Source organism: Capsicum annuum, chromosome 9 (assembly GCF_002878395.1).
Source record: "Capsicum annuum cultivar UCD-10X-F1 chromosome 9, UCD10Xv1.1, whole genome shotgun sequence".
Lineage (NCBI taxonomy): Eukaryota > Viridiplantae > Streptophyta > Magnoliopsida > Solanales > Solanaceae > Capsicum > Capsicum annuum.
Genome location: NC_061119.1, coordinates 112,966,878 through 112,991,403, shown reverse-complemented (window position 1 = coordinate 112,991,403; position 24,526 = coordinate 112,966,878).

The window sequence follows — 24,526 nt, the reverse complement described above, 5'->3', positions numbered from 1 at the left end:
CATCATATAGTCTTTGTAGACAATCAGAGACGACAATCAGCATCCGTCTCCATAGACAATTGAAGATATCATTAAGTCTTCGTAGACAATTGAAGACACCATCATCCAGCATCAATCTTCGTAGACAATCAAAGAAGTCAATCAACATCAGTCTCCATAGACAATTAGAGATGTCGTGTATCAAGTCTTCGTAGACAATCGAAGACATCATTATTCATCACATAGTCTCTGAGGATAATCGGAGACGACAATCAGCATCCATCTCCATAGAAAATTAGAGATGTCATCAAGTCTACGTATATAATTGAAGACATTATCATTCATCACATTCTCCATAAACAATCGGGGACGACATTCAATATTAGCCTCTGTAAATAATTGAAGGTGTCATGCATCTGTCTTCATAAATAATCAAATATGTCACATCAGTCTCCATAGAGAATTGGAGATGACAATCCACACCAACCTCCATAGATAATTGGAGGTTTCATACATCTATCTTCATAAATAATCGAAGACGTCACATCAGTCTCCATAGATAATAGAAGACGACAATCAACACTAACCTCCATAGACAATTGGAGATCTTATGTATCAAGTCTTCGTAAACAATTGAAGACATCATTATTCATCACATAGTATCCGTAGACAATTAGAGATGACGATCAACATCAATCTCCATAGACAATTAGAGATGTCATTCACGTTAGTCTCCTAGACAATCGAAGAAAATAATCAATATCAGCCTTCATAGATAATTGGAGGTGTTATGCATCGAGTCTTCATAAATAATCGAAGACATTATCATTCAATATCAGTCTCCATAGACATTCTGAGATGATAATCAACATCAGTCTCCATAAGATAATTGGATATTTATGCATCAAGTTTTCGTAGACAATCGAAAACATCTTTTATTCATCATATAAGTCCCCGTAAACAATCCTATACGTTATTCATCCTCAACTCCCCGTAGACAATCGGAGACATCATGCATCTCTTCAACCAAAAATATAATTCAAAACAAAAATACATTTTTTTTCAAATCCCATACATCATACACTGGGGGAAATTTTGAGAATCGCCCTAAAATTTTCTATTTTCTCATTTTGAACTACATTGACCTGATATTTGTGACACCCAAGATATGTAGGAAGATCTATGCAGAGTTCGGTCATCACAACCACACAATCATTCCTTCTCCCCAACAAGTACACAATCCTGCATCCTCAGCATCTCACAGCTCAATACTGGGCAATTTTTGGAATATGTGAGCACTTCGTTCCCAAACAGCCGTCCTCTCAATAATCATTCCACACAATCATTCGCCCCTAATAACAAGGCAAGAGGCAGTTGCCTATTCTTTTAAACTATACTCGATCAGATCCTCATACAACTCAAAGTATACAAGCAACTCTAAATTAGAGTTCAGCCGAATTTTCTTCAAAAACAAAAAAATATATTATTTTTGTCGAGCAAAATTGGCCACATGTCAATGTTTTTGTTTGAAGACTTCTACATTGTCCTCAAACAAAAAGGGGCAACTATTGACACCCAATTTTTTCTCTTCGTATTTAAAATTAACGTCTTCAGGCTTTCTGATCGTTAAAGGGCACAAAATATAATTTTCACATATTTTTTACAATTGTTAATAAATTATTGATATTCATCCTTACTTTAGGATTTTATCAATTTATTTTCATAATTTTATTTTTTATAATTTATTAATAATTCTCTGTTTATTAGACTTTTTTTATCAATTATTATCTTTTAATATTTTTACAAACATCTGCACACATATACTACATGACATCACATTTTTTATAACATTTTCAAATATATTACATTTTCTCAATATTTTCAACATTCTTTACATTTTTCATAATTACAAATCAATTTCAATATTTTTTACAGTCCCTAAATGCTGAATCGAATCAATTATTTTTGTACAGTATAATAATTTGATGTCTTGTCACATCTGACAAGGACCACACAATAATGTTTTGTCATAACCGATAAGTTATTGATAATTGTCATTATTTTAGAGTTTTTACTAATTTATTGTCATATTTTAATTTTACATATTTTTTCTTAATTTCATAGACTTTTTATCAGTTTATTATCATTTTAATATTTTTGCATAGTCATCTACATACGTACATAACATAACACTACAATTATTTTTAAATATTATAATTTTAATTGCTTATAGCATAATATATTTTTCAGCAATAATTATATTTGTTTATATATATTGATATTTTTATTTTTGTGCCTTATTTAATACAATCTACAGAAATAATATTTTTTTATTTTAATACACATAACAACAAATTAGTCAAGTCAAGATATCGTCATATTTATGACATTTGACTTTTCTTTTATCTACTACCTAAATTTAAGGGATATGTTGGAAAAAAGTAATTTGATATCTTTTTTTTTCCTTTTTAATACTCATTCACACACATACAATTCACACAATACACACATAAAAACATCAAATTTTTACTCCTATATAGTTTCTTCCATATTTTCTCTCTCTAAAAACCAATGGACAAACACACAGATCTCACGCCTCTCTCTGTTATCTCACTCTTTCTCCCTCTTCAAATCCTGATGAGCTCCATCTAGAGAAACACCAACCATCCATCGTTGTTGCTTCATTCTCCCCTCTGTTGCTTCATACAAGCTTGTCGGAGGTGATGATCGGTGAGCTCCCACCCACCACCAAATAGCCCTTCTCTTCTTTTCTTTGCTACACCACACCAAATCTGACCACCGGCGAGTGGGCTTTGATCAAGCACACCTGCACGCACTACCACGCACCCTCTTTCTTCTCCTTTTCGCTACTACCATATTAAAGATGGCCTGATCTGGCCGAAATCTGGTTTCCGGTGTTGCGCCGGCATATGCCGTTGAACCAACGCCAACCTTTATTTGTTATTATACCATTCCCTTAATAATATGCTTATCTTAGGGATTTGGGTCATTTATGGTACTCTAACATTTTTTTCTCACCATTTTTTGGATCTTTGATATTTTTGGTGACTTTGAATTTTTCGGCGAGATTCTTATTTTCTCCAGCAAACATTGTCCCTTTTTTTAAGTGCTCTATAATTTATTGGCTGTTTTGCTACTATTTGGATAGTCGTTTCATATTATCCTGTTAATTTTATGACATATTGATTGTTGACGGAAAAAATTCTATTTTCGTGACTTGGTTCATATTTTCATTGGTTGTTATTGTTTTGCACTGTCTGGGACTGATTTTGAATCTTTTTCTCTGTATTTTTCAATACTCTGATAATAAACAAAATATCATATTCTTGGCCAATGAAATTATTTTCCCGTCCAGATACTTGAGGCCATCCCAATACAAAAGACGGATCTTTACTGTTTAAGTTATTTATTTTATATCAAAAATAGACACATGGTCGATGAAGAAATTCTCTATCGATTTTTTAGGCCTACACAAATAAAAGACGGACATTACATATACAAATACGCAACAAAAATAAATATTTTTGGGCGATGATGAAATTTTTATAATATTTTAAAACTTTATCTGAGCCCACTTTTTAACAAAAAATTATATTTTAAATACGTATATGCACACATACTTTTTTAGCTTAGTTTGATTATTATTTATTTGTTACTAACATTTTTATTACAAGTGTTCATACAGTTTATTGGGAATATTTATCGAGAATCATAGTCGAAGAAGAGTTTAAATTGTGCACTTATATTTTTATATTCTAACACTTGTACAAATGTTAATATCATAGTGAAAGCTTTATTTTTGGGGTGTTGGGCGGGATATTCTTTATTGAATCTTCACAACGCATTTAACAAAATTTAGGCCGTTAATATTTATATAAAATTATTAGATTGATTTAGATTATTTAATCAAAAATTTATACTTTTTACACTAAAAAATATTACGTAGTCTTTTTCTTTAAAATAAGTTTTCTTTATTCAATCTTGTCTTTCTTTACATACATATGATAATATACTTTTGTTTATATATATTTACAGTAGCATCTACATTAATATTATTTTAATACATATTTTATATGTGTATTTATTTGTATTTCTTTTCTTTTTCTCTTTTGTTTAGGTAAATTTAGACCGTTAACACCATTACAAATAAATTAAATTAAGTAAATCTACACATTTATTAAATTATGTAATTTTCCTTTTCAAATAAAATCTTTCTCTCCATAATCTCAATCAATTCCGTAGTACTATGTGTAAAATTATTTTTTCTTTCATAGTATATAAAAAATACTTTCTTTTCACCTGTTACAAAATACTTTTCTTTTCACATGTAATTTATACATTTATATACATATCTTTTACATGAGCTTCATAACAATATATTTTATTTATATATTTAATATACATATACCTTTACATAGTTTTAAACATTTATAGTTTTCAAAAGAATTATTTTATACTTAAAACATACTTTTTACATTATTTTAAATATACCTCCTCCCTCTTTGATAAATTTAATCTAGACGGGTTCTACAGTTGTGGATCCTGAAGGGTGCCTAATCCCTTACCTTTGGGATAATTTGAACTCTTACCTAGAATCTCAACGGGTTTTTACAGACTGAAAGATCAATCATATATGATAATAAATAAACAGGTTTTCTTATTTTCCTTAAAAATTAGGTGGCGACTTTGTATGAAACTTTGATTTTTTTAGAGTCCATAAGTCGTGTTTATTTTAACCTTAGCAAAAAATAGGGCATGGAAAGGTCCTTCAACTTTTACAAGTTTGAAGGTGGAAGAAGCTCCACAAGGCTTCTTGGATAAGATAGAAAAGATCTTTCAGGAGATGCAGGCTACTAATATAGAGAGGGTTAACTTTGTAGCTTATCAGCTTAAGGATGTTGCTTATTAGTGGTATAAGGAGTGGGAAAAGGATAGAGGTGATATGGAAGAGGAAGGGTTGTGGGAGGCCTTTTCTAATGTGTTCTTGAATCAGTTCTTTCCTCAAGAGTTAAGGGAAATAATGATGGAGGATGTTTTTAACCTCAGGCAGAAGAGGACGTCTATAAAGGAATATGCTTTGAAGTTCTATCCGCTATCAAGGTATGCTCCTGATTTGGTGGCTGATATAAGGTCTAGAATAAGGAATTTTCCTTATGGGTTGAATGGAGATTTGATTCTGGAGGATAAGACTGCCTTTCTAATTAAAGATATGGACATCTTAAGGCTACTGTTTATATGAATCGGGTTGAGGATGAGAAAAAGAAGTAGGAAAAGTTTGGGGATAGGCAAGGAAAGAGAAGCAGGTTTTCTGATCAGGAAGGTACTCAGTCTCAAGGTCGTAGGGATGGTGAAAAGTGGTAGAAAAAACAAGTAGGGGAGTTCGAGCTCATTTTCTTCTAGTGTTCCTTATCAGTTGGGAGATAGGCGTCATCAAGTTGGTGATAATTCTCGAGCACAGGTTGCCCAATCTCAGGCGTGTGGAGGTCAGTCTGTTTCTTCATATCATCCTTGTTGATTAAGTGGTCGTCCTGATTTGGGTTATTGCGAGGGAGGAAGGGAAAAGTGCTTCAAGTGTGTCTAGGTAGGCCATCGGCTTAGGGATTGTCCGATCAATAAGGTTGCTATAGGGGCAAATAAGATTGTTATGGCTTTATCTTTTTCTCCTACACCAGGTGGGTGGCATCTAATTCTGTTACTACTCCTAGTTTTAGTGTTGGTCAAAATAGTTTGTATGTTTTGGCATCTCGCCAAGAATTTAAGGCATCAGCTGATGTCATTATTGGTACATTACAGTTTTTCTCTAATGACGTATATTATTTTCTTGATCTGGGGTCCATACTTTCTCATGTGACTCCATATGTAGCTGTGTCTTTTGGTTTTGATTCAAAAGTTATCTCGAATCCTTTTTCTGTTTCTACCTCGATAGGTGACTCAGTTATTACTAAGAGAGTCTATAGGGGGTGGTAGATTTTGGTGGCAAGCAGACCTTGGTGGATCTTCTTGAGTTGGATATGGTAGATTTTGATGTAATTCTAGGTATGGATTAATTGCATTCTTGATATGCATCTGTGGATTGTCAGACCCATAAGATTATCTTTAAGTTTCCTGGTGAACCGATTATAGAATGGGAAGGTTGTTCCTTGGGTCTTAGGGGCAGGTTTATTTCTTATCTTAGAGATCGGAGGTGAATCTCTAAGGGTTGTCTTTATCACTTGGTCCAGGTTAAAGATTCTAACTCGGAATGTCCTTCTTTTTCTTCGGTCCCTGTGGTTAATGAGTTTCTAGAGGTCTTTCCAGATGATCTTCCTAGTGTTCCTCTAGATAGAAAGATAGAGTTTCATATTGATTTACTTTCGGACACTCATATAAATTATATTCCTCCATATAGAATGGCTCTGGCTGAGTTGAGGAAACTTAAGGAGAAACTTAAGGATCTTCTGGATAAGGGGTTTATTCATCCTAGTGTTTCTCTATGGCGTGCACCGGTGTTGTTTGTGCACGAGAAGGATGGTTTCCTTCAGATGTGCATTTTCTACAAGTAGTTGAACAAGGTGACGATCAAGAACAAGTATCCTTTTCCCAGGATAGATGATTTGTTTGACCAGTAGTTATAGGGTGCCAAGTTTATCTCTAAAATAGATCTTCGGTCTGAGTACCATCAGCTTAAGATTAGGGAGGTGGATATCCCTAAGACGACTTTTCATACTCGCTATGGACATTTTGAGTTCTTGGTAATGTAGTTTGGGTTAAATAATACTCCGACAATATTTATGGACTTGATGAGCAAGGAGTTTTAGCAGTATTTGAATCTCTTTGTCATTGTGTTATTTGATGACATTCAGGTTTATTCGAAAAGTGATGTGGATCACGCTAATCACCTCCATGTGGTGTTGCAGACCTTAAAGGAACAATAGTTGTATGCCAAGTTCTCTAAGTGTGAGTTCTGATTGAATGCTGTGACTTTTTTAGGCCATATTATTTCTAGTGAAGGGATCATGGTGGATCTGCAGAAGGTTGTTGTGGTGAAGACGTGGCCTAGGCTTACGACTCTATCAGATATTCAGAGCTTCTTAGGTTTAGCTGGGTATTATACGCTAATTGTGGAAAGTTTTTCTTCGATAATTGCTCTTTATGGAGCCTATCCTCACAAGCAATCAAAAACTTATATGCGTCCTCGCTCGATGCACTGGAAAACCTAGGTGGATCCAATAACAAGAATCTGGCCAACATTTTCTACTTCTTAATAGACATAGAACGCTAGGTAACCACTAGTTGAGCAAATAGCAATACAGGAGGAACCTCAACTCTAGAAGCCTCTGTACCACTTGATCCATAGACTGTGCCCCCTCAATAGTGCACTACTAACCAACCCCAAAATCTAAACTAAAGCATCTCTAAGAACTAAAGAAGAAATAAACCCTAATAGAGCCTGGGCCCACCACTGGCTTAGGCAGAAGAATCCTTAGCTCAGGAGTAGGAATATGGTCTGGTGGAGGCCCCATATCCCATCCCCTAGCTGGGGATACATCTTGAGGCTTTCCACAACCTATAATTCATCAAAAAATAGTGACAAGATCCCTAAGCTTGGTCTTGAGACCCTCGTCTTATGTAGCGGTAGCACGTGTCCTAGCCACTTGTGAAAGAGTGAAGTCAAAGAAATGATTTACAAACCAACTCAAACACTTGGCACAATATAAGTGAAAGAATCTATGAACTCCTAAGAATGTCCTTTAGCCTCCTGGAGATAAGAAATGGACATTATTGTTTCAAAAAAAAGACTCTACTAAACACTTGCTCTTGTACCAATAATATCGGTGTAGCCCAAGCTCTAATACCAATTTGTCATGACCCAATTTATGAGTCATAATGACACCTACAAATTTTGCCAGTATGTAAGTTGAATCATAACCCAGAGCTATTTGCAAAGGGTTAACTTAGTGGAAATGCCCCAGAAAGGGTCAAATAGGCAATTCAATACCTAAATAATAAATGTAATAAAAATAGTCTCAAGTTAGCCATAATATAGAAAACTATCCCACAACCTGGTAGAGCCAGTACAAGAGCTACTAAATAAATAAATCTCAAGTTCTAAAATAGTAAATACAATCCTGTCTCAAAACTAGAGACTAAACATAAGTAAAATAAAAGGAAATGGGGTCACTCCAACTCCAAGAGCTCAACCTATATCCAAAATCTAATGCAATACGATCCTCAAATCAACGACAGTATCTAGTACTCAACTAGAATCGGTAATCATATAATCAATATCATAGTAATCTTTAGGACATGAACTAAGAATATATGTCTTCAATGTCATCATCAATATCCATACTCTAATCGTTAAGTATATCAGCAATATTATAATCAATATTTAGACTTAAATCGATAATCATATAATTAATATTATAATAACCAGGTCCTTTCATATTTAGAATCAACTTCTAATACCCAACCATCATGATAAATGAGTACTAATTCTCCTTAATATCACCACAACAATTGTTTTAAGACAAATAACAAGCATTTGAAAGTCTACCAATACAAGTTTAAGTCTTTGCCTAAGGCGGGTCGAAGCCCACTTTTTAGCCTTAACATCCATTATCAATAAAACTCTTCCCCCATACTAGTCTAAGGTATCTAATTCCACTTTTATATGTCAAACAACCCTTAATTAATACTAAGATGGAAATTTTACTCATGATATAAGAAACTAAGCCAAAGCACCTAAATTATGGTTTCTCAATAGACTAGAAGGTCCAACTAACCCAAGTATTGTCAATTTGATCACCAAAACCTTAAACCAATCCCAAATCTAATATAATATCATAAAAATACTATGTTATAACATAATCTAAGAAGAAGGGAATTCCTAGCCTACCTTGACGCTGAAGAAAGCTCAAAGAATCCTCTAAATCGTTGATTTTCCCTTTTAAGAAACATCTGCATGATGCCAAGCTATCAAAATCACAATCTACTCATAAACACTATAATAATGATACCATATTTCACCATTATGCTTTGGGTCCAAAAATTACACCAAAATCCCATGTAAGTCCCATTTATAGAAATCGCATTTCCAAAGCCAACCCAATATTCCCTCATGCTCAAGGAGTAATTACCCTTAAAATGGCTGAAATCCAAGCTATATTGAGGCAAAAATCAAACCCCTAAGTTTTAGGGACTTTGTACAAGGAATGGGAAAATCTACTATTAAATTAGAGGAATCTTACCTCAAATTCAAAAAAGAATTAAGAAATAATTGTTAACCAAGATCAGAAAATCATGCACACACTTCAATCCCAAGTTATATAATATTTTAGGTTTTAAGTCTCAAGAAAATGGATAAAGAATGGGCAAAAACAAGATGAAATAGTCTATTTATACTAATCCCAGGTATTCGGGTGGCACTATCTCAGCCCGGGGCTTATGGTCATAGGATATTGTGGTTGTCAAGATGAGTTACAATCATGAGCTAAGCACCATGTTTACGGTAACTAGATGTCCTTCCAAAGGAGTCGCGATTACACCCCTTTGGCTCGCTATTAGCAATCGCAACAGTTACAGTTGAGCCTTGGAATTTTCCAAGTTTCTGCTAACCCTTCAAGATTTATTTAGAATCCCATATATGTACAAAAAAAATGTTGTGATGCCAAATTTGATGATCCAGACTCAATAGCGTAGTCTAAATTTCCATCCGGGGTTTTTTCGACTAAAAATGGGTCCCATAACCCATTTCTATTTTCTTAACTTTCTAACCAAAGGTCAAAATAAGCTCGGGTTCCTTGGGACCCAAACCAAGAGTCCTCCTAGACTAAAATAGACATTTTAGAGCTGTTGGAACCATCATAATTAGCATACAATGTTGTTTGAATAAAGTTTTCATCTGGTGGCCATTTAGAACTAATAAAGACTTCAAAATAGGGAATTTGCTCTAAAAAACAAATGAACTACCCAATAATCAAAGTGTTAATCCCAAAAAGTCATGAATGACTTAGGGTAGCTATGGAAAATCTCTAATAGTAATAATAAGTGGAAATATGGAAAATAACCTAAAGGGTCATTACACTTATGACATCTTTGCCTTCAAACATCTGTCATTTAGGCTATGCAATGCACCCACTACCTTTTAATTGTGTATGTTGTCAATATTCTCAGACATGGTAGAGAATACCATAGAATTGTTCATGGATAATTTTTCTATGGTTGGTGACTCATTTGTGTCATGCCTCGAATATTTGAGTAAGGTCCTTGAGCGGTGTGTGGAGACAAACTTTGTTTTAAATTGAGAAAAGTATCATTTTATGGTCAAATATGGTATCGTCCTTATCTACAAGATTTTGGGTAAAGGCATACAAGTTGATTAAGCAAAGGTAGAAGTGATTGTTAAATTACCTCATCCCATTTTCGTAAGAGGTGTTAGAAGTTTTTTTGTTAGGTCAGGTTTTGTAGAAGTTTTATCAAATAATTTTCTAAGATTGCTCACCTTTTTTGCAAACTCCTCAAAAAGAAAATGAAGTTTGAATTTAAAGGTAAATGTTTGAGTGCTTTTAATTATCACAAGGAACTGCTTTTGTCAGCTCCTATCATCGAGGCTCTAGATTAAGCAATGCCTTTTGAAGTAGTGTGTGTTGTGAGTAGTGTAGAATTAGGTGTATTATTGGTCCAAAGAAAAGATAAGTTATTTCACCTGATCTTCTATGCTAGAAAATCATTGAATGATTTCCAATACAACTATACGGTTAAGGAGCAAGAGTTGCTAGATGTGGTATATGCTTTTGAAAAGTTTTGGGCCTATTTATTAGGTATAAAAGTCATTGTGCACATGTACCATGCATCTCTTAGGTATTTAAAGGAGAAAAAGTGCAAAACTTTGATTGATTAGATGGATATTTCTCCTCCAAGAGTTAGATTTTAAGGTTAAGGATCAAAACGGTTGTGAAAATCAAGTAGCGGACCACCTCTGTCACCTTAAATCCAATCATGAGAAGTTGGGTGATATCAAGATTAATGAAACCTTTCCTAATGAACTCGTTATGTCACTTTAAAGGAATATAAAGCCTCAGTATGTAGACTATGCTAATGATATCATAAGTGGCTTTCTTCTTAATGATATTAACCATTATAAAAAAATGGGCTCCTATTTAAAGTGAAAAAATACTTTTGGGATGAACCATACTTATTTAAAGAGTGTGTGGTTGGAATGATTAATCGGTGTGTAATAGAGTCGAAAATGTGTGCCATTCTTAAGGCTTGCCACTTATGTCAATTTGGTGGACATCATGGTGGTATTAGAACGATTGGAGAAGTTCTTAAAAGTGGATACTATTGGCCTAGTTTTCATAGCGATGATCATGAATTGTTAAAATGTTTCCTCAAAGTCAAATGCAAGGGGATATTTTGAGGAGGTGTGAGATAGATTTAAAACCTAAACTCCGGGTGAAGTTGTTTGATGTATGGGTCATAAACTTCATGGGTCCCTTTGTAAGTTTCTATATGAACAAGTATATTTTTATGGTCGTCGATTATGTGTCAAAATTGGTGAAGACAATTACTTTACCAAACAATGAAAGCAAAAGTGTCATATTCTTCTTGAAGAAATATATCTTTACAAGGTTTGGGACTTCTTGAGCAATCATTAGAGATGGTGGATCACACTTTTTTAATAGGGTGCTTAGTGTGTTGCTTGATAAGTAAAGGGTGAAACATAAGGTGGATACAACATATCATCCCCAAACAAGTGGTCATGTTAAGGTTTCTAATCGATAGATAAAATTAATCTTGGAAAAAAACATAAATATTGGATGAAAAATTGGGCAAAATAACTTGATAATGATCTATGGGCATATAGAACTACATTTAAGACTCTTATCGATATTTTTCCATATTAATTGGTGTTATAAAAGACATGTCACCTTCGCGTAGAGTTGGAGAACAAATCATTATGGTCCCTGTATAATTTGAACATGAGTTGGAATGCCTCCAAGACAAAACTGGAACAATTACATAAGTTAGAGAAGTTTTGACTCAAGCCATATGAGAGATCAGTGTTATACAAAGAGAAATAAAGAAATGTCATAATGATAGGATCTTGAAATGAGAGTTTTGTGTGGCTGATGAAGTTCTACTCTTTAATTCAAAGTCAAAACTCCTTTCAAAAAAACTAAAATCCAAGTGGTCAGGCCCATTTGTGGTAACAAATGTCTATACAAGTGGGGCTATTGAATTGAAGGATCATGAGAAGAAAAGGTCCACGGTGAATGGTCATAGGTTGAAACATTATTATGTGGATAGACTCGGAGCAGCTAAGGTTTAGTTGCTCCGCTTCAAGGATGTTATTTATGTGAAACGTCTTTCCACAACCATAACTAAGGCCACCTAAGGTTCATTTCATTGTTTTGTATTTGTTCGAGTACTAATAAAAGTCTGTTTTAGTGAATGCAGGTGAAAGTTATTAGAGAGGAATCACACATAAATTTGGCTAAGATTGAGCACCCACTAGCGCACATTCCCATATGGCCACGCATGTGTCTAAGAAAGAGTGTCGAGCACATTTCCTAAAGGTAAAAAGCTACATACGGGCACATACCAAGAACTTGTATGTTCAGGATGGCTGCGCAATTGGCTTAAACTTTTCCCAGCATACGGCCTCTAGGTTTTGTTCCTCCTGCCTACGTATATATTACATGGGTAATCTACCCTTTGATCCAAGGCTTTTAGCATGCACATTCCAGGCATATGTGTACACAGGCTGGCCGCGAAGATAAGCCTTTGGTTCAACTTAAATTGGGCTAATTTTCTTGGGCCTACCCGTAATTCCAATACCATTTTAATTCTATAATTTTAACCTTTTACACTTACAATTATCATTTATTCATAGTATCCTCCACCCTATACCCAATTTTCTCCTCTCTTAAATAAAAATTTTCTCTTTTTTAAAAAATTTAAAATTTCCTCAATTTCTTTCAAGAACATACTCATGCTTCATCAGTTACAACTTTTGGGGTTCTTAATCTTGTAATACTCTAATAATTATCCTTCATCTTGAATTAATTAGGTAAGTTTACTTTGTACAAATTTCTTCAATTTTCTCTTGAGTTTCAATGGTTAATCAAATCTCATTCTACTTTTTATGATAATTTGATTTGTTTGAATTACTTATGATGTAATAACGATATTTGTGTGGATAATTTTGAATGAGTTCCATATTTTAAATGAAAATTGAGAAATTCTTGAGTACCCAACTTTATACACCCCATGTTCTTGATAAAATTCCCACTTGAAATTTTCTTTGAATTTTCCCTTTGTGTGTGTTCTACATGAATGAGTGGGAGTTTCTTGTGTATGTTTGAAGTTACAAATCTTGACTTGGATTTCTTTGAAGTGTCATCCTTATTATTTTACAAGTTTATTTTTGTATGAGCACCAAGTATTTGTTAAAATGCAAATGCGGATTTTTTGATATGATTGCTACTAGTTATTGGAGAATTCAATTTTGGGACATCATTTGACTAATTTATGAGCTATATTGTGAGTTAAATGGTCTCTTAATTAATGCAAAATGGCAGTTAAAGTTGGTGAAATATGTCACTAAGATTAGTCTTCCATGACTTTAGTTGCTTTGGTTGCTTGATGTGGAAACCATGGATGAAGTCCAAGCAACCTGGTTAACAAAAATGCATCTTTTTCCCTATGATAGATTGGTGACGCCATTCTTAAGGGCAAATTGTCGTTTTTATTCTTGTGAAAGTCATGAGTGACATATGTGCTTAAATGGCAAGTGTGTAGAATATGTACAGATTTAGCACTTCAAATGTTTGAATCTTGACAAGTATTATTCCCATGTTCTTCCATATGATAAGTCTCCTTGAATTTACCCTAATTACCTTAACTTTATTTTCATTTATGATATATAGAAAATTCCAAAAAAATATGTTTTACCTATTGATTTGTTTGGTTTGGATCTTTTTGCTTTATTTACGTATGACTCCAAGTAAGCAAATGCCAAGGGCTTCAAAGAAGAGTAACACCAAGGATAAAGGCAAAGTTATAGATACTACCTCTATGGTTAAAGATCCAGCTAATCAAGGGGTCACTAGAGATACCAGGGTCAAAAGCACAATTGTTCTCACTAAAGGATTGGCAAAGAAAGTTGATAAAAGTCTAGTTTAGAGTTTAGGGAGTGCGTGAGCCATATAATGAATGAGTTAGCACTAGGGGTTTCAATCCTCAGAAAGTCTTTATCATGAAGGTTGTCTAAGATCATTCCCCAATATTATAAAGCAAATCCAAAAGAGAGTATGGGATGTATTCACCGATCTTGACCCCAGGTCCCATTCGCCTTGCTATTATCCAAATCTTGTTAGGGAGTTCTATAATTCCTACATCATCTGCCATAACCAACATAGATATAAACCACCGGTAGAGAACTAACTTTTTCTACCAAGTGTGTTTGTTCGAGGTGTTGAGGTACCATGCTCTACATCTAAATTCAACAAGATTTATTTTGATTGTGATCGTCCACCCGATATTGAGGGTAAGAAGGGGGTGAAAGGTGGGTGTTTACATTTTCCTTGGATCTCACATACTATTACAAAGGGTGGTCATCTATGGGCCGATGGCTTCAGACAAATCAAAAGAAAGGATCTTTCTATCAAAGTCAAGCATTGGCTTGAATTTTGTGGGTAATTGGTTTCTTCCTTCCACCAATGATCAAGACATCATGATTGGGAGGGCAATAATTATTGGTGCACTATGGGAAATATTATTGTAAATCTGGGGGAGATAATTGTGGAAATGATTAAGCTAAGTTCAAAGAATCGAGAACTTTATTGCCTTTTCCATCTCTCATATCCATACTTTGTTTTGCACGTAATGTGCCTATATTCTCTAATATCAACCTAAAAATTAAGTGCACCAAGGTGATTGACACTAATCATAGACAATATGCTAATAATCCCAAGGGGATTAAGAGAAAAGCTATGGAGTTTGATGATTCTTCTTTAGGTGAGTTATCTAATTATGAGGGCATAGATACACATCTAGTTCCTTCACTCACATCAGATATCCTCCAGGTTTCTAGTGAGACAAGTCCAGTGGATGATACTCTTCATGCACTACCTCCCTCGAGCATTATACCAGCACTCAGTCTACTAGCCTCCTCAGTCATCCACTATTACGTTCACCAAGGTTTCTTCTATGACTTTGGAAAACAATATTACCATTAGTAGTTTGGTACCTGACATTCCCCAATTTATTCTAATGGCTATTGATAGGAGTTGTGGGTCTTTACATGACCGAATGGCGGATTACAAGTGGAGGTTAGCCACAATAGAGGCCAAAGTTATAGTAAAGGGTAGCTGCTTTAAGGATAGATCTTGATAGTCTACATGCAGAGTTTTACTCCATGTAACCCTTCTTTACTCTTGGTAAGGTTGATCTAACCATTGCCCAAGTTACTACAGGACTGGTGCTTCATTTGTTAACTTGTTTGGGCATTCCACTATGGGATATAAGATAGATTTTGATTTTAGTACGGAGATGACCGAGGCCCAACAGGTAGATCTAGCTAAGTAGTTATCCATGGACAAGCAGCATGCGAGGATGATTGGGGATAGTTCTATTATTCAGATACAGTGACAAGAGCCTAGTCTAAGGAGGCTCCTGTTATTCCAATTGTTGATCACTTACAGACATTACAGAACATGGACCCATGCATCTATTATGCTATATGGAGTCTTTACCCTCCTCCTTTTCTCTCTCTTTATCTATGTATTAAGGATAATATGATGCTTTTTAGTTGGGGTTGGGATATTTTATATTTAATGGTCTGTATTGATTATATTTCATTTGTATTGATACATGATTATGATGTTAATATTGATCTTATCAGGCTTACTTGTTATGATGTTGTTTGATTATTGCCCATGCCAGTCCTGTGTTTTGTGCTTGCCATCATTTGAAGCCCAATTGTGTTTTTATTATGTTGATTTCTTGTTCAGATGATGTATATAAGGATAATGTGCATCTTTCTATTTGCCTTGTGTAAATACGCGTCAAATAAACTTCAACGATTTTCTTCGAGACTTGATTTTTTCCTAAGGAGCAAATTTTATTTTCTTTTATTTCTTTATTTGCTATTTTGTTTTCTTTGTTAAACCGAGTGATACTTACCCCATGATAGATGGATTAGGTGACATTCTTAGGGTAAGTAACTATTGTCTTTAGTCAAAGAATCGAGTAGTAGTTGGTAAAAGTTCAAAAGATTCACTCCAATGTCATTGGCGAGCAAATTTGGTCATGAAAATAGTTCTTAAAAATAATTTTGAAAAAGAAAAAAATATGAGTTGGGAAAACCAAAATAGTTTTCAAAAATAGTAACGACGTTTTTAATCTTTCTTATAGCACCCCGGATTTTTGGTCCCTAAAAATTTATTGATCTTTGAGCTTACTTCCTCACCCTACGAGTCGTAGGGTGTCATTACGGGTCGTAGGAATGTAACGCCCCATAATGGGTCCCTTCATGGTATTATGCTTGTTAGGCACTTTTCCTTCATCTAGGCATTTAATCAAACACATGATAGACATAGCACATGTAGACAACATTATACAACAATTAATCATCATGATTTATCTCTAATTTCATCATCTAGGGTTTATTCATAGATTCACATGAATATACATCTGTACAAATAAATTCATGGATTTGAATTCAATTGATCATTCTCAACATACACAAAACAAACCCAACATGAAGTTCATAAAGAAAATCTAAATCTTGACTTTAGAAAAGAGATTCTTGGGTTTCATGGACGAAAGGAATCCATGAATGAACACTATGCATACCTTAGTTCGTGATTTCTAAAGATTGACGGAGGAAATTCTTGATTCTAAATCTTTTATTAAAAGCCCTAGGTTATTCTTGAGAGGTTTTTGAGAGAAGAGAGTGTATATTAGGCAAAAAGTGGCTAAATCACGTATTAAAGGGCTTAAATAAGGGTGGGAAGTTGACCCTTTTAACCCTGGATGCATCATTTACTTTCAGTAAAATTTTCCCAAACTGAACCCCTGGCGCGACGCGGCGCTATCACGCCGTGTCACTAGAATTTGATAATTGGAAAACTGAGGGATGGCGCAACGTGGAGCCATCGCGTTGCCTCTTTTTTGTGACCTGGAACTTTGGTGCGATGTAGAGGAAATTGCGCTAAGACACTAGAAGAAGGACAATTCTAAATTTGGCCCCTGGCGCAACGCACCATAATCACAGACCCCTAATGGAATTTGCCAAATTCCACTTCCTCTTGTGGCGTAGTGCACCACTGACTAATATGGCGTTGTTTTATGATAGGAACTTGAAATAGTTGTAAATTCTACTCGGTTATCGGATTTGGGCGAATCTTATATCGATGGAAAGCTTATTAAATTTTCCACATGAATATGCAATGGTACTTGATACCAAGTTTATAATGGGAACATGAGCATGAAACTGCATACCAAGTTTGTGATGAACACTGAACATGAAACTGAGTAAGCTTAAGGAGAACTGTTACCTTGGGCTTGATTTGAGTTGACGAAGAAGAGGTGAGGATACTTGGTACGCATGTCTACCTCTGCTTCCCAAGTAGCTCTTTCGACAGACTGATTTTTCCAAAGGACCTTAACTAGAGGGACTTCTTTGTTCCTCAATCTACAAGTCTGATAGTCTAAGATTTCAACTGGAATCTCTTCATAAGAGAGTGTTTTAAACATCAATGTTCTGTATAGGGACTATAACTGATGGGTCACCTATGCACTTCTTAAGAAAAGAGAGAGGAAATACTGGATGAACTAAGGCTAGATCTGAAGGCAATTCAAGCTAATAAGCTACCTTGTCGAATCGACTGAGAATCTTGAAGGGACTGATATATCAGGGACTGAGTTTCCCTTTCTTGCCAAACCGCTTCACTCCCTTCATGGGAGAGATCTTTAGATAGCCATAGTCACCAATCTTAAACTCGATATCTTTTCTACGAACATTTGGATAAGACTTCTGTTGACTCTGAGCAGCCCGGAGTCTTTCTCTAATCAACTGGACTTTTTCTAAGGCTTCGAATACTAAGTCAGGCCCTATAACTGGGGCCTCACTAACTTCGAACCAACCAATTAGAGATCTACACCTCCTACCATAGAGAGCTTTGAATGGAGCTATCTGAATACTGGAATAATAGTTGTTATTGTATGCAAACTCAATCAAAGGTAAGTGGTTATCCTAACTTCCCTTGAAATCGATTACACACGCCCTTAGCATATTTTCTAACGTCTGAATAGTCTTTTCTACTTTACCATCTATTTGAGGATGAAAGGCTGTACTAAGATGAACTTGGGTACCAAGATCCTTTTGGAATACTTTCCAAAAATGAGAGGTAAACTGGGTACCTCTATCTGAGATAATGGACAATGGAACACCGTGTAATCTGACCAACTCCTTGATGTAGAGTTTGGCGTAATCCTCGGCTGAATAAGAGGTATGAATTGGAAAGAAATAAGTTGATTTGGTCATTCTGTCTACAATGACCCAGACTGAATTATGTTGATGATGAGTTCGAGGCAAACCCGTCATGAAGTCCATGTTCACAACTTCCCACTTCCAAGTAGGAATACTGAACTCCTATATGGACCCACTAGGATTCCGATGTAGAGCACTTAGCCACAAACTCTGCAATTTCTTTCTTCATCCCACTCCACCAATAGATTTACCACAAGTCACGGTACATATTTATGGCCCCTAGATTAATAGAGTAGCACGCACCATGCACTTCTGTAAGAATTCGCTGCCTTAAGTCATCTACACCTGGAACACAGAAACGACCCTGATAACGAAGAACACTATCACCCACTTGGGAGAAAACCTCTATTTTTTATCCTGAACTGACTCTTTTAACTTGACAAGGTTGGGATCTCTATCTTTCTTTTATTTCACCTCGAAAACTAGAGATGATTCTGAACTACTCTGAACCCATATATCACCCTCATGTGTATCGACTAAGCGAACGCCTAGTCTGGCAAGATGATGGACTTCCTAAGCTAACTTCTTTTTACTATCCTTAATATGAGAAACACTACCCATGGATAGTCTACTGATAGCGTCGGCCACTACGTTGGCCTTGCCTCGGATGATAAAGGACACTCATGTCATAATATTTCAAGAGATCTAACCATATTCTCTGATGAAGATTAAGATCTTTCTGAGAAAAGACATAATGAAGACTTGTATGATCAGTGAACACATCTACATGAACACAGTATAGATAACGCCTCCAAATCTTCAAGGCAAAGACTACGGCTGCTAACCCAAGATCATGAGTAGGATAATTTCTCTTATGGGTATTAACCTGTCTGGAGGCGTAGGCTATGACCTTACCATGCTGCATGAGGACACAATCTAAACCTACTCTGGATACATCACAATATACTACGAAACCATTTAGACCATCTGGAAGAGCAATACTGGAGCTGAGGTGAGTTGAGTCTTCAACTCCTGAAAACTCTTCTCGCGAGGATCTTACCACTAAAACTTGACTTTCTTCTGAGTCAATCTGGACATAGGGGATGAAATAGAAGAAAATCCCTCAACAAACCATCTGTAATAGCTAGCCAAACCCAAGAAACTCTTGATATCTAATGGACAGATAGGGCGAGGCTAGTTTCTTACTTCTTTGGTCTTTTGAGGATCCACTCTAATTCCATCACCGAAAATGATGTGACCAAGGAATGCTACTGACCTTAGTCAAAATTTGCACTTAATGAATTTGGAGAATAGCTGATGATCTCTGAGAGCCTAAAGTACTATTCTGAAATGGTCTGCATGATCACGCTCACTGCATGAATAGACCAGAATATATTCTATGAAGACTATGATGAACATGTCCAAGTATTGATTGAACACATGGTTCATCAAGTCCATAAAAGTGGCTGAGGCATTGGTAAGACCAAATGACATGACTAGGAATTCAAAGTGACCATACCAAGTATGAAAAGCTATTTTTAGAATGTCACATTCTCTGACTCTGAGCTAATGATAGTCGGAACTGAGGTCTATCATAGAGAAATAACTGGCACCCTGAAGTTGCTCAAACAAGTCATCAATTCTGGTAGACAAAGAAACTATATAAAGAGTGACAAAAGAAAAAGAAACTCCTGGATCTAGCAAAGTGTAAACATGCACATGAAAGATCTGTAACGTACCAGTAACTACATCAGGAGAATTTTTCTGATCTTGTTGGGACTGAATAGCATAGAGACAATTTAGGCGTTGCCCACTAGTAGCACTGGTGGTGGCACCCTGCTAATTTGGGCGATCAAACTGAGCTGAGGAGTAGAGATAACTCTGATAACCTGACTGAGGGTAGTCTCTGACTCTGTGCCTGGCTTGCCACAACCAAAACAGCTATCGCTACTAGCTCTACAAGCACCCCTGTGGTTCTTACCATAAATCTAACAAAGATGATTAGTTCGGACATTGCAAACACTGCCCTAAGACTTAGAGCCTGGCATTCTATCTCTGTTACCCTCCCTGAACTTAGGAACTGGAGCACTAACTGAAGGAGCTGGAACTGATGACTTAGGACCAAACTGGGAACGGTTTCCTCCTTTTGATATAGGCTGAGCGAAATTAAAACTACCTGTCTTTGCTCTCTTATTCTACTTCTCCCTCTGTTTAATATTTTACTCCTCTATATGGTGAGCATGAGTCATAAGTCTGGCTAAAGACATGTCACTGTTCAGCATGGCATATCTGCACTCATTTACCATGCTATCATTTGCCCCTGAAGCGAACTTACTCATCTTGGCTTTGCTATCTGCAACCACATGAGGGGCATATCTGGCTAATTGAGTAAACTTAAGAGAATACTCTTTCACCGTCATATTGCCCTGCCTGAGGTTGATGAATTCTAGCATGTTAGCCTCTCTAAGCTCTTAGGGAAAGAATTTGTCTAAGAATGCAGTGACAAACTCCTCCCACTCTAAAGGACCTATATCATCTGACCTGTCTAACTTCCACTATTTGAACCAAGTATGAGCCACATCCTACAACTGATATGTAGCTAACTCATCACTCTCAATAGTAGTAATCCCCATGATGTCTGTCACCTTATGAACCTGATCAGTAAATTCCTAAGGGTTCTCATCTAACTTAGATCTAAGGAAGGATAGAGGATTCATTCAGCTAAAGTCCCGAATCCTAGTTGCGGCTGCATTGGCCACTGGGTTGGTCGGAATGAATGTTGGCCATTCATTTTAAGTGGCAACTAACTAAACAAGAGTAGTGAATGTGGCCCTAAACTCCGTATGAGAAACATGATCGCCCAAAGGATCTTTGGCCTGAGGGGATGACTGATTTCCATTTCTTCTTTTAGGAGGCATGTTCTATAGAAGAAAGGGAGAAATGGATTAGAATGACAAATTGACTTGTGATTATGCTCACTGGAACAACATGAATACTGAAAGAGGGGAAACTGTTCCTAAAATATTTTATAGCCTCATGTACATAAATGTGGCACGCAACACACCCATGTACAAGACTCTACTAGATGCAGCTTTCAGACTTCCTAGGATACTATTGAACTTTAGGCTCTGATACCAAGTTTATAATGCCCCAGATCTGGTACTCGGATTGCTACACGGTGTTCATGATCCCAAAGGACCACAAGCTAACCCATGACTAATTTCTGTACTTGTACACTACATAATATGACATAATAATATGTAAACATGCACTGAAAGGCCATAAGGTTCAATACTAAATATAATCTGAATGATATAACATTTGTTTGGGGTAACAGAATACCCAAAACAAAATTGAAAATACTAAAGTCTGAAATATGATAGTCTAGAAAGCCTCTAACTGACTGAACTATCTGAGTAAGGAGATGATGGGACATTTCCACAACTAACTTCAACTAATAAACCAATTAATAAGATAATAGGGAATAATCATGTCCTCAAATGATGAGGAGTCACTTCTAACTCTGACTGCTGAAACTGGAATCTACTTTTGATCTAAAGCTCGTGTCTCTGAACCTATGGTATAAGATACTATAGCACAAATGTGTCAGTACTTTGAATGTACTGGTATGTATGTGAGGTAGGCTGAATGTATGGGGTTCATATGCATGAACAATAATAATAACTGACTAACTATTATGAGCGTGAGAATACATGTATGGGACATAACAACTGACACTAATATTGTGATAACATGATTACTGAATCTGAATATAATTGATAACATGATTGATTGTATCTGACAGTCCTGAATCTGATAGAACTATCTGAATTCCGTACTATGTCTGAGTTGACTGTATCTGCAGTCCTAAATTCTGAAGAACAATGTGAGTTCTTTTACTGAGACTGATACTGATACTGTGGGAGGTAGTCATCTAACTGACATGCCCTAAATAATGCATTATAGTGGAATTGGGTTCCAATCGATGCCCTGATTGGAAGGGTGTCAATACCGCCCCACTGGTAAGGACAACATATGAGTGACCCTAATATAATAGGTAACTCTAGTGAGAATGGTGGGAACCCTCATATAGTACGCTAACCCACCTCATCTACCCTCATATAGCAGGATATGATGTCTCAACCTATGCTGGCTACATCATTCTGGAATGCAAGGATTTCTTCTAAGAATCACACCCTCACATAGCAAGTGAGTTCCCATCCTTGGGTTCACTCAGTGCTAATTTCTACTCCTATCTGAATAGATACTAAACATAATTTACTGAATTGAACATGGATTGAGTTACTGAATTTCGTTAGCTGAAGAAATATTACAGATATCTGACAACTGACTGAGTTCATGAGATCATGGAGATTTCCTGAGTCATAAGACTATCTAAAGTCTAAGGATTCATAGCTTGACTGAGAGTATCGTGAAAACATGACATGGCTCTATGCACACAACAAATATTTTGGGTACAAGTACCCCCACGACTCGATGGAAGGAAAACTGACCAAGCATAACTTACTTGAACACATAACTAATATCATAATCCATAATACATTTATAGAAGCATTCCATCAAAACATGTGATAGGCATAACTTGTACATACATGGGGATTTCATGGCATCATGCTAGTTAGGCACTTTTTCTTCATCTAGGAATTTAATCAAACACATGATAGGCATAGCACATGTAGACAACATTATACAATAATTAATTATCATGATTCATCTCTAATTTCATCATCTAGGGTTTATTCATAGGTTCACATGAATATTCATCTATACAAATTAATTCCACATAAAATTGATCACCCAACATAGATTTGAATTCAATTGATCATTCTCAACATACACAAAACAAACCCAACATGAAGTTCATAAAGAAAATCTAAATCTTGACTTTAGAAAAGAGATTCTTGGGCTTTATGGATGAAAGGAGTCTATGAATGAACATTATGCATACCTTAGTTTGTGATTTCATAAAGATTGACGGAGGGAATTCTTGATTCTGAATCTCATATGAAAAGACCTAGGTTGTTCTTGAGAGGTTTTTGAGAGAAGAGAGTATATTTTGGGTGAAAAATGGCTGAATCACATGTTAAATGGCTTAAATAGGGGTGGGAAGTTGACCCTTTTAACCCTGGACGCATCATTTACTTTCAGTAAATTTTACTGATCTGAACTCCTAGAGCGACGCGGCGCTATCGCTCCGTGTCACTGGAATTTTATAATTAGGAAACTGAGGGATGGTGCGACGCAAAGCCATCGCATTTCCTCTTCTTTTGCGACCTAGAACTTTGGCACGACGCGGAGAAAATTGTGCTAAGACACTAGAAAAAGGACAATTCTAAATTTAGGCCTTGGCGTGATGCACCATAATTGCGAACCCTACTGGAATTTGCCAAATGTCATTTCCTATTATGGAGAAGTGTGCCAATGACTAATATGGGGTTGTTTTACGGCGGAAACTTGAAATAGTCATAACTTCTGACTCGGTTATCGAATTTGGGCAAATCTTATATCGATGGAAAGCTTATTGAATTTACCACATTACAAAAAGGGTAAATCTTGAGAATTCCTCATGGTATAACTATCATTCAATTTATTAGCATATACTAGATATTTTTTAGATAAAATTAGCTAGGAAAAAGTATAGGGTATTACAAGGACCCTAATGGTAGCTAGACCAGTGTACTTGGCTAAGTTACTGAGTTGATCATAAATAGAACCCAATGATTCTTTAAGACTCATAATAAGTTGTAGTGTTCTAATCATAATGGAAATAGTGTACTATTCTAAGTTCCTATTGCAACTTCGACTAGCATATTTATGAGTCGTAAGGACTGGATATGAGACGTATGGTGCGACTCATAAACAGACCAATATGGGTGGCCCTGGATACCCCACAAACTAAAATTGAACTAAATAAGTCACAGGTTGACCTTGCAAGTTGTGAGGTCACCCACAGCGACTTGGCGTCGATTTTTAGTCTTTTAATTAAAGGGCATCTTGGTAATTTCCCTCCTACCTCACTTAGAC